Source organism: Schistocerca gregaria, chromosome 3 (genome assembly GCF_023897955.1).
Source record: "Schistocerca gregaria isolate iqSchGreg1 chromosome 3, iqSchGreg1.2, whole genome shotgun sequence".
Lineage (NCBI taxonomy): Eukaryota > Metazoa > Arthropoda > Insecta > Orthoptera > Acrididae > Schistocerca > Schistocerca gregaria.
Window position 1 is genome coordinate 908784179 of NC_064922.1, and position 12285 is coordinate 908796463.

The 12285-nt window shown below is 36.8% G+C and overlaps 1 long non-coding RNA gene across 1 annotated transcript in view; it reads right to left on the reverse strand.

The window, feature by feature from the left end:
* Nucleotides 1-7825, reverse strand: part of LOC126355244 (uncharacterized) — a 236587-nt gene extending 228762 nt beyond the window's left edge. Inside the window, exon 1 of the long non-coding RNA XR_007565494.1 lies at nucleotides 7574-7825. This is a non-coding gene — a long non-coding RNA (uncharacterized LOC126355244). The remainder of the gene's footprint in view (nucleotides 1-7573) is intronic.
* Nucleotides 7826-12285: the final 4460 nt, after the last annotated feature.

Genomic DNA, 12285 nt, shown 5'->3' on the forward strand with positions numbered 1-12285 from the left:
TTTTATTTCTTCTCCACGGATTTTTATACCTACTCCGAACTTTTCTTTTGTTTTCTTTATTGCCTGCTCAATATACAGATTGAATAGCATCAGGGAGAGGCTACAACCCTGTCGCACTCCCTTCCCAACCACTGCTCCCCTTTCATGCCCCTAAATTCTTATAACTGCCATCTGGTTTCTGTACAAATTGTAAATAGCCTTTCACTCCCTGGAATTTACCCTTCCCACCTTGAGAATTTTAAAGAGAGTATTCCAATCAACATTGTCAAAAGCTTTCTCTAAGTCTACAAATGCTAGAAACATAGGTTTGCCTTTCCTTAATCTTTCTTCTAAGATAAGTCATAGGGTCAGTGTTGCCTCACGTGTTCCAACATTTCTATGGAATCCAAACTGATCTGCCCTGAGGTCGGCTTCTATAAGTTTTTCCATTCATCTTTAAAGAATTCGCCTTAGTATTTTTCAGCCGTGACTTATTAAACTGATAGTTCGGTAATTTTCACTATATACTCCTTCCATCTTTCTGCTTTCCCTTCTTTGCTTAGAACTGGGTTTCCATCAAAGCTCTTGATATTCATGCAAGTGGTTCTCCTTTCTCCACAGGTCTCTCTATTTTTCCTGTAGGCAGTATCTGTCTTACCCCTAGTGAGATAAGCCTCTACATCCTTACATTTGTCCTCTAGCCATCCCTGCTTAGCCATTTTGCACTTCCTGTCGATCTCATTTTTGATATATCTGCATTCCTTTTTGCCTGCTTCATTTACTGCATTTTTATATTTTCTCATTTCATCAATTAAATTCAGTATTTCCTCTGTTACCCAAGGGTTTCTACCAGCCCTCGTCTTTTTACCTATTTGATCCTCTGCTGCCTTCACTACTTCATCCCTCAAAGCTACCCATTCTTCTTCTACTGTATTTCTTTCCCCCAATCCTGTCAATTTTTCCATTATACTCTCCCTGAAACTGAATTTTAATCTGCAGTTCATAACCAATAGATGGTGGTCAGAGTCCACATCTGCCCCTGGAAATGTCTTACAATTTAAAACCTGGTTCCTAAATCTCTGTCTTATCATTATATAATCTATCTCATACCTTTTAGTATCTCCGGGATTCTTCCATGTATACAACCTTCTTTTATGATCCTTGAACCAAGTGTTAGCTATGATTAAGTTGTGCTCTGTGCAAAATTCTACCAGACAGCCTCCTCTTTCATTTCTTAGCCCCAATCCATAATCACCTACTACATTTCCTTCTCTTCCTTTTCCTACTACCGAATTCCAGTCACCCATGACCATTAAATTTTCGCCTCCCTTCACTATTTCAATAACATCTTTAATCTCCTCATACATTTCTTTAATTTCTTCGTCATCTGCAGAGCTAGTTGGGATATAAACTTGTACTATTGTAGTAGGCGTGGGCTTCGTGTCTATCTTGGCCACAATAATGCATTTACTATGCTGTTTGTAGTAGCTTACCCGCATTCCTATTTTCCTATTCATTATTAAACCTACTCCTGCATTACCCCTATTTGATTTTGTATTTATAACCCTGTACTTGCCTGACCGTAAGTCATGTTCCTCCTGCCACCGAACTCCACTAATTCCCACTATATCTACCTTTAACCTATCCATTTCCCTTTTTAAATTTTCTAACCTACCTGCCCGATTAAGGGATCTGACATTCCACGCTCCGATCCGTACAACGCCAGTTTTCTTTTTCCTGATAACGACGTCCTCTTGGGTAGTCCCTGCCCGGAGATCCGAATGGGGGACTATTTTACCTCCAGAATATTTTACACAAGAGGACGCCATCATCATTTAATCATACAGTAAAGGTGCATGACCTCGGGGAAAATTACGGCTGTAGTTTCTCCTTGCTTTCAGCCGTTCGCAGTACCAGCACAGCAAGGCCGTTTTGGTTAGTGTTACAAGGCCAGACCAGTCAATCACCCAGCCTGTTGCCCCTGCAACTACTGAAAAGGCTGCTGCCCCACTTCAGGAACCACATGTTTGTCTGGCCTCTCAACAGATACCCTTCCGTTTTGGTTGCACCTACGGTATGGCCATCTGTATCGCTGAGGCACGCAGGCCCACCAACGGCAAGGTCCATGGTTCATGGGAGGAGGAATTAAATGGTATGACAACAAATTTGTAATTGTTGCCTCGTCTGCAGAAGGAAAATTGCCTCTAGGATGGTGCAGGCGTTGTTCAAAGCAAGACAAACAATACGTAAGTATCAGCAGGCCTCTTGCTATCGAAAAACATAATGAAAATATCGGTGGGGTCGACATCGTGGATCGTATCATTGCTGTTTACAGACAAAATGCAAGAACCAGAAAGTGGACAGTGCAAATGATCCTGCATCTCTTTGATTTTGCTTGTGCTGCAGCATGGATAGAGTACAAGAGAGACTGTAATTCACTGAAGAAAAGAAGGAAAAATACGATGGACTACCTACAATTTAAAACTGAGGTATCAGAGTGGCTTATCAATTCAGGAAATGATACATCTGATATTAATGACGAATCTACAGATGAAGATAAAGAAGTGGATATTGCTTCCAGCTCCTTGAAAAGAAAAAGTCCTCCAGCACCAATTCCGAGAGATGCTAAATGAAAGAGCAGTTCTACTCACATGCCAGAGGTCACGAACGATGAAAAGACTCATCGTTGTAGATGACCAGGATGTAAAAGTGTTAGAGCCCGAGTTTTCTGCACAGAATGCAAGATTGATTTGTGCCTCATGAAAGGTAGATATTGTTTTTTGAGATTTTCACACGAACTGAACTCACCAAGAAAAATCAGCGTATGTTAAAATAATGTAATTAAAAAATATTAACACTTTGATATTGTACAATGAAATTTGTTCCTGTATTAAACTTGTGAAATAAATCTATATTATAACTTATGGAGTCACATACATTCATTCCATAATTTGCCTTCAGTACCAGTGTGTCGTATATGACACATCAGATTCTCAAAAAACCAAAATTTTTTTAAAGAACAATGTTTCCTTACTAATGTTGACCATAACATTAAATAAAACTCAATCTTTTTAGTAAAATTAAATTTAGACAGTAGAGGATCTGAGGAGGGTATCAGGCAGAGATTAGTGCCTGAGAACAGCCTCTCTGGTAGTTTGCCTCTGTGAGACATTAGCGAACTGCCCCTTATGTAATTGTGGTAATTAAAATTTCCCAATACAGTCAAAGATAGGTTTAATTATTTAATTATCTCTTCCTTTTCTTGGTTAACAATTTATTTATTATGGGGAGGGGATCAAACAGCAAGGTCATCAGTCCCATAGGGGGAGGGAAGGATGCGGAATGAAATCAGCCATGCCCTTTCAAATGAATCACCCCAGCATTTCCTGAAGCAACTTTAAGAAATCACGGAAAACCTAAACAGTTTGAACGATCATCCTCCCGAATACGAGTCCAGTGTGCTAACCACTGTGTTACCTCACCCAGTCTTCTGTTTCTCTGTAGATACTATCTCAACAAGGTGGACTGTAGAAACTACAGATTGTCATCAGTATACTCAGATGTACTCTAATGGTTACTGCTTGAAGTGTAATGTTCATAGGTATTTGTTCACTGAAGGTGTTTTGAGTTTACCAGTGTGCAAACATCTCAAAATGCTTGTTCTGTGTTTATCCTATGTTTGCCATATGTGTTATATCCTCTAGGAGTAGGAAAGTCTTGATTCTTGTATTATCACACTGGATTTTTTAAATGCACGTATGAATTTAAGAAGTTACTGTGCACAAGGGGCCTTCAACATAGTATGCAGCAATGTAATGCTTTAAGTGACACTACTAGATACATATCAATGGCAAACAACTGGAATTACCATAATTGTTTTTTCCTCATTCACTCCTATGAATATTTACTACCCCATACCTCATGGTAGACTTAAAAATACATAATAAATTGACCAGGTTTAATAATTACTATCCCCAAAGAGGAACATACTACCATGTATTTCACTGTTGTGCTGAGAAAAAACTTATCACTTAATGGGTTAAGGCATTCTTCCTCAGTCAGTCCACATCAAAGACTACCACCATGGAGTACAGAGCAATAAGAGAATGGTAGTTTGAGGTTGGTTGGTTCGTTGGTTTGTGGGATTGAAGGGACCAGACTACTAGGACCATTGGTCTCTTTTTCCATGAACTTGAAACACCCACAAAGAATAAAAACAAACAATGGAGATGACAAGAGACGACACAGACAGAGACTAGAAAAAAGGAATTATAATCACACCGAGTGTGACAGTGGTTGGCTGACCATAGAAACCAAAAAAGGAAAAGCCAACCACCATGAAACGCACTAAAAACCCAGACTAAAATCATAGGCCAAAGGCCAGACTCAACACAAAAAATGGACAAACACTTAGATCAAGTGATAAAAACCCCCTGCACAAATAAAACTCAAAACTAAACATGCCATCACATCATCTGATAAAAGTGCAGGAAGTGTATCAGGCAGTGCAAACGTCTGCCTGAGTGGAGTTAAAAGCGGGCAGTGCAACAAGATGTGGATCACGGTCAAAACACCTGCACTGCAGTGACACAAAGGTGGTCCTCGCTGCGCAATAAATAGCTGTGTGTCATCCAGGTGTGGCCAATTCGCAGCCGGCAGAGGACATCAGAGTCCTTGCAAGAGACCTGCAAGGAGGAGAACTGCGCACTGGTAGCCTCCTTGATGGCCCGAAATCTGTTGGGTGAAGGAAGGGTGTGCCATTCTTCACCCCAGGTGCGAAGTACCTTCTCCCGCAAAACTGACCTGAGGTGACTCTCAGAAAGGCCAATCTCCAAGGCTCGTATGCACGTCCCACGTTTTTTTAAATAATTATTTTTAGTAATTTTGAGTAGTTTTTGTTGTGTGCAACTACTGCAGGATCCCTACTTTTCTTTTTCTTCACTTGGCTGATTAGTTCCTTTCTGGTTAGCTAATGTGGAAAACTATTTTCAAATAATGATATGAATTTATCATGGAACACTTTTGCACCTACCAACTAAACTCAAAATGAAACAAGCTGCTGTGTTTTGTATTTTTTCTATTTCCTCTATCAATACTACCTTCCAGGTGCCCTACACTGAGAAGCAAATACTCGAGTATTGGTCAGGTGCTGCAAGCAAACTTGTTTGCAGATAGACTACACTTCATGAGTAGTTTTCCAATAAATCAGTCTGGTATTTTACTTTACTATCTTCATTTTTATATGGTTGTTCCACTTTGAACCACCACATATTCACAGTCCCAGGAATTTAATGGATATGACTGTCTCCAATGATTTATTGACAATTGTGCAATAAAACAAATAAAACGACAATGGATTTTCTCACCCAGTGATGTATTTAATACTGCATTTCACCTCAGTGATTGGGTGGAGCTGCACCATAGCCAGTTAGTTTACACAATCAACTTGTCTCATTTTCTGCCAATTATGTATCATATTCCAAAATGAATTTTCACTCAGCAGCGGAATGTGCAATGATATGAAACTACCTGGCAGATGAAAACTGTGTGCCAGACTGTGACTCGAAACTGGGACACTTGTGTTTTGCAGGTAGTGCTCTAGGAATGAACTGTGGCTTGTAAACTTGAATAAACTGGTGATAAAATCTGGCATGCCAAAAACTCCAACCCACATTCAGAACTTAACAAACCCAATGATAATTGTTAATATGCAGCAGACATAATTAGGCCTAATGAAAAACTGACCTATACAAAAATTTTGCAGGAATTCAAATTAGCCTAAAATGAAATATTTACTTCTTGTTTAAATTCCATCATTGCATTTTCTACCACTACCTGCTCATGACTCTGATTCTGGAAACCCAACACTACACTTTAATAAGTAAGTATCTCATACCAAACGGCTAAAACGAAATACAAATATGGAGATGTGTCTGTTTTAACACCTTCCAAGATCAGTTATTCATGTAGAACTAATGTTTGAAGGCTAACAAATGTAAAGTCGCTAAAGACTCGATACCATGTAACAGAAAAGCAAGTTATCAGATTCACAAGTCATAAATGAGGTACTATTTGGAAAATAGCTAATAATTAGATCGAAACACCACATTTTCATATGTGCACTACTTACACAGACATATCTCCCAAAATAGAAGTTATATTATCATATATTTTTCCTTTAGGTCCTATTTTGTCATCAAAGTGTAAATATGGAGTGTCAATGAAGTGCTTAAAACTCAGTTGAATTGAACAGTATGAACACTTGACAAAGTCATAAAGTAGACATGACACATAACTGTTCGGGTATCTGCAATGTAGTAGTCTAACGCCAAAAGTGACAGTGATCATATTATCAAATGATGCAACAGGAATACTAACTTTGCAACCAGATGTTTGCCATGCATATACACCATAGTAGTGCATCAATGTGCAGGAAGTTTTTTTTAGATACCAGAATGCAGATATATGATGATGAACGTAACGTGACTGATTTGTCCATTTGAGAGCATACAAAATCAGAAGTTGTTCTTTTGTAGTTTTCAGATTCAGTAACCTTCAAACACAAAATGTAACCAAATGACTGTTTTCTTTGCAGGCAAAATAATTGATGTGTGGTAGAACATATACCTCCATATTTTAAAGAATTTTTATGCATGTTTTGCTTTCACCCTGAGATCTTCCTATTTAAGTAAACAAGTCAATTTAGCATCAACAAATGCCTGACTTAAATTCCATGCTTAACCTTTCCATTGCAGAAAAAATGTATTACACCAATTCAGTCACCATATATAATTCTGAAGAGAAACGTAAATCCAATATTTGGAATTTGTTGACTGCGTAAACAAGTCATTGACTTTATGACAGAGCAAAGAGTTATTGGGCCTAGTAATATAACCCGTAATATAAATGGTATGGCCACCTATCTTATATATTTGGTAGATCTCAACACTTTTTACATTCTTAACATTTTTCAGATAAAATTAACTCGATATTTCAAAACAACTGAGTAAATTGTGGCCAAACACTTACGAGACTGGCGATATGTATAATTATTGCTGCAAAGGTGCTAGTGAAGCAACATTACTGATGCACAATCAACAGATAAACCAGACATCGGAATTCAGTTAGCGTGCACAATGTCATACAGCAAATCGGTTGCTTCCTAATTTCTCCAATGCTAAAATACTTGGGTGAACGCAAAATCTTAAATTTCTCTTTCCTGCAACATCCAATTTAACGTTTACGGATCATTTTTAACTGTTTCTTCGAATAAAATGCCAACATTTTGTAGAATTACTTCACCGGTCTAAAAATGCGTCAACAAGAACATGGCATTTTGGCATATAATTTCATAAACAGGAAATACAGCGACGTCAGCTGTTCCACCAATATTAACACACTTAAAATACATTCAGCGTCGTAGTAGGGCCTAGAAAACTACACAATTAAATTTTGCAGTACATCGGATGTTTTATTATCGACCGAGGAAAAGTTACCGCTGCAAAACTCACATAAAAAGACATCATGATAGAGCCTTGACAAGCTTACAACTTCAGCTACAATAAGTACATCAATAAACTTGGCAGGAGCCTACCTTCTTCTGATCATTTTAATTCATAAGCTGCAGGTTTAAATTGTACAAACGTTTCACTGCCAATGTCACACTTTAGTGTAACATAAGCCCTACATCACTATATAAAAAAATAAAAATACCAGCACACCACAACACGCAAACGAACTTGTTGTTCTAAGTTGTTCCAAACAACTGTTTTACTCTTTACGCCGCGCACAAACGCCATGTTGTTTACCTTCTTTTACCATCTTTGCACAACATACATACATCAAGAACTGAAAAATTCTAACATCCTTGCTCGTCACTTGACAGCCGTTCATTTCGTTAATTTACTGTTGTAGCATGCATGCCTTTTAGCCGTCATAAATTAAAAGGATTTCAAAAATGACAAAAATCAAGAATCTTTATTCACCGTAAATCAGTTCAAATGATATAGGTTTCATCAGTTTCATACAAGATAAAGTATATACAATGCACAGTGGTACAATGTGTAGCATTAAATATTAGTTCTACAAGGTTTAGGAAGTTCATAATAATACAATTAAAAGTAACAGCTTCTAAAAGTTAATATAACAATCTGGTAAATCAAAGTATCACACAAATGGAACTGCATAAAGTGTAATATTGAATGGACCGATTTATTCCCGTGGATGACGAGTTAATTTCAGTCTTGACGTTGCCACAGGGAGTACTGGAAGTGGATGGTTTACTCTCGCTATCGTCCGATGTGAAAATGCCTCTCTACCTGGATTGCCTGGATTGGAGTCATTCGCCGACTGAGATGTCATCGCTTACAAGACCTGGCATTGTGGAATAGATGCAAAGACCCTATCTAGACCTAGTTATGTATATAGTAATATGCCTTTTACATTGTATACCCGCTCCAGTCGTAAAGTTAGTAATGATGAAAAAATACCTGTATGGATTAAAGGACTTGGTGATCTGTTAACCAGTTGTTATGTTTAACTTACTGTTGTATATATATAAACAGTAAGTATGTTGAGCCTGGTGAAGAGTGGACGACAATATATGTATTGCGAAGGTACTGTGAGTATCCCGAGTTCTTTAGATAAATGACTGAAAGGTGATCTTGAGTGGGCTCCAGCTATTATTCTGATTACACGCTTTTGTGCAATGATTACTTTCTCTCTTAATGACGAATTGACCCAAATTATGATGCCATATGAAATTAGTGAATGAAAATGGGCATATTAGGTTAATTTACTGATATGTTCACCACTAAAATTTGCAATAATCCAAATGGCATAAGTAACTGGAACTAACCGTTTCAGCAGAAGTGTTTCTTCCAGTTCAATTTCTCATCAATGCACACACCCAGAAAATTTGAGTATTCTACCTTAACAACAGTCTTCCGCTCATAGCCTATATTTATCAATGGTGTTATGCCATTTACTGTACAGAATTCTATAAACTGTGTTTTCTCAAAACTTAGTGACAGACCATTTGCAGAGAACCACTTCATAATTTTATGAAAGACATTATTTGCAATTTCTTCAGCTGATTCTTGCTTCTTGGGTGTCACTACTATACTTAATCATTAGCAAAATGAACTAGCTTTGCATCTTCATGAATATAGAGTGGCAAGTCGTTAATATATATTAAGAACAAAAAATGGCCCAAGACTGAACTCTGTGGGACACCATTCTTGATACCTCTCCAGTTAGAGGACTCTGCTGGTTTTTGTAGACTATCTGTACTGTTGATCTCCCCACATAATAAGTCCATATGATATATGCGATTGCAAAAGTTCAAAGTATGTCATCCAAGGGTAAACCACGCTTACCATGTCCCTTAGTTTCAAAAATACGTATGATACCTGAGATATCTTTTTGCAGACATGATTGATATGTTCTTGCCAATAAATTTGGAGTCAATGTGAATACCTAGAAGTTTTACTGATTTATTTTCTATATCCTCTGTCATGCCTAGTATGAGCTGTTGTGTTTTATTGGGATTACATAGGAGTTTATTAGCAGTAAACCAATCCAAAACTATGTCAAGAGATTTTTTTAGATGCATACATACATACATTAATCCCTGTTCCATAGATCATGAATACAACATTTTTGAAAGATGTGGAACGTGTCACTTTATCATAAGTTTCCTTTACACCAAATAATTAATTAATTAATTACTTTTTTACATTTACTTCTTCATATCTAAGAATTCACCTATTGAGTAGAAGGAGTTATCATTCAGAAATTATTTTAATTTGCTTTTAAATTTTGGTTGGCTCTTTGTCGGCCTATAAATACTATTTGGCAAATGACCAAAGATTTTTGTGGCAGCATAATTCACCCCTTTCTGTGCCAAAGTGAGGCTTAATCCAGAATAGCGGATATCATCCTTTCTTCTAGTGTTGTAGCTATGCACTTCGCTGTAATTTTTGAACTGGGATGGGTTATTAATGACAAATTTCATATGTGAATATATGTATTGCAAAGGTACTGTGAATATTCCAAGTTCCTTAAATAAATGTCTTCAAGGTGGTCTTGGGTGCACTCCAGCTATTATTCTGATTACACACTTTTGTGCAATGAATATTTTCTCTCTTAATGACGAATTGACCCAGAATATGATACCATATGAAATTAGTGAATAAAAATGGGCATATTAGGTTAATTTACTGATATGTTTATCACCAAAGTTTGCAATAACCCTAATGGCATAAGTAGCTGAAACTAACCATTTCAGCAGATGTGTTTCTTCCAGTTCAATTTCTCATCAATGCACACACCCAGAAAATTTGAGTATTCTACCTTAACAACAGACTTCCGTTCATAACCTATATTTATCAATGGTGTTATGCCATTTACTGTACAGAATTGTATAAACTGTGTTTTCTCAAAATTTAGTGACAGACCATTTGCAGAGAAGCACTTCATAATTTTCTGAAAGACATTATTTGCAATTTCCTCAGATGATTCTTGTTTGATGGGTGTGATTACTATACCTGTATCAGCAGCAAAAAGAACTAACTTCACATCTTCATGAATATAGAGTGGCAAGTCGTTAATATATATTTAGAACAAAAAAGGACCCATGACTGAACCCCATGGGACACCATCCTTGTTACCTCCTTAGTTAGAGGACTCTGTTGGTTTTTGTAGACTATCTGTACTGTTAATTTCAACCTTCTGCATTCTTCCAGTTAACTATGAATTAAACCATTTGTGCACTGTCCCACTCATGCCCCAATGCTTAAGCTTATCTAGAAGAATTTCATGATTCACACAATCAAAAGACTTTGAGAGATCACAAAACATCCCAGTTTGTGATGTTCGGTTATTCATTGCATTTAATATTTGATCAGTGAAAGCATATGTAGTATTTTCTGTTGAAAAGCCTTTCTGAAAACCAAATTGACATTTTGTTAGTACTTCATTTGTTAAAAAATATGTTATGCTGCTCTTGAATACATTGCTTTTTCAAGAACTTTGGATAAAGCTATCAGAATTGAGACTGGGTGGTAGTAGTTAGCATCAGATCAATCCCCTTTTTTATGCAACTGTTTAACAATAGCATATTTCAGTCTATCTGGAAAAATTCCCTGTTTCAGTGAGCTACTATATATCTGGCTGAGAATCCTACTTATTTGTTGGGAACAAGCTTTTAGTACTCTGTTGGAAATGCCATCAATTCCATGTGAGCTCTTACTTTCAAGTGAATTTATTATTTTCCTAATTTCAGTAGGGAGGTGGGTTGAATTCTAATTTTATCAAATTGCATAGGTACTGCCTCTTCCATATACTGCCTTGCATTTTCTAATGAATAGCTCGAACCTATTTACCCTACAACACTTAAAAATGATTACTAAAAATGTTTTCTACTTCTGACTTCTTGCTGACATACTTTTCATTGTTTGATAGAAATACAGTCTTCCTGTGCTCTCGGTTGCCCTGTTTCCCTTTTCACAATATTCCAAATTGTTTTAATTTTATTATCAAATGCTTTAATCTCAGACATAATGCACATACTTCTGGACTTTTTTTATAATGTTTCATTGTTTCGTGGTCATTACTCCTCCTAGCTATAAGATACATTTCCCTTTTCTGTTCACAAGATGGCTTTTTACATGGTTTCTTACAATTATATTTCACTGTTTTCTTAGGAAAACTGTTTTCAAATATATTCACAAAGGTATCAAGGAATATGTTAAATTTTAAATTAGCATCATGTTCCCTGTACACCTCAACCAAGACTAACTGTTGCAAGCTTTCCCTAAAATTTTGAAATGTTAAATCGTTAATGTAACACACTATCTTGGAGGACTGTTTTGCAATACTGTATGGAGCTATATCATATACTGTAACTAGCTTTGCATCATGATCAGACAGACCATTCTTAACAGCAAAAGGTTTTATTTGATTAAATTTATCTTGGTTTATGAAAACGTTATCTATCAGTGCGCTGCTTTCCTGTACCACCCGAGTTGGAAAATCAATAACTGGTGTCAAATTGGAAGAACCAAGTAATTCTTCAAGGTCAAGCTTTCTATCTGGCTCATTCAGAAAATCTACATTGAAATCCCCACAAACAAAAATTTGCTTTCCTTTGTCTGACAGGTAGCACAACAAAGAATCTAAGTTTTTTTCAAAAATAGTTGAAAATTTCCCAACGGGGACCTATACATAGCTACAATTATAAAAGTGCCTTTATTTAGTTTAAGCTCACATGTACATGCTTCTATGTGTTGCTCTATGCCAAATTTT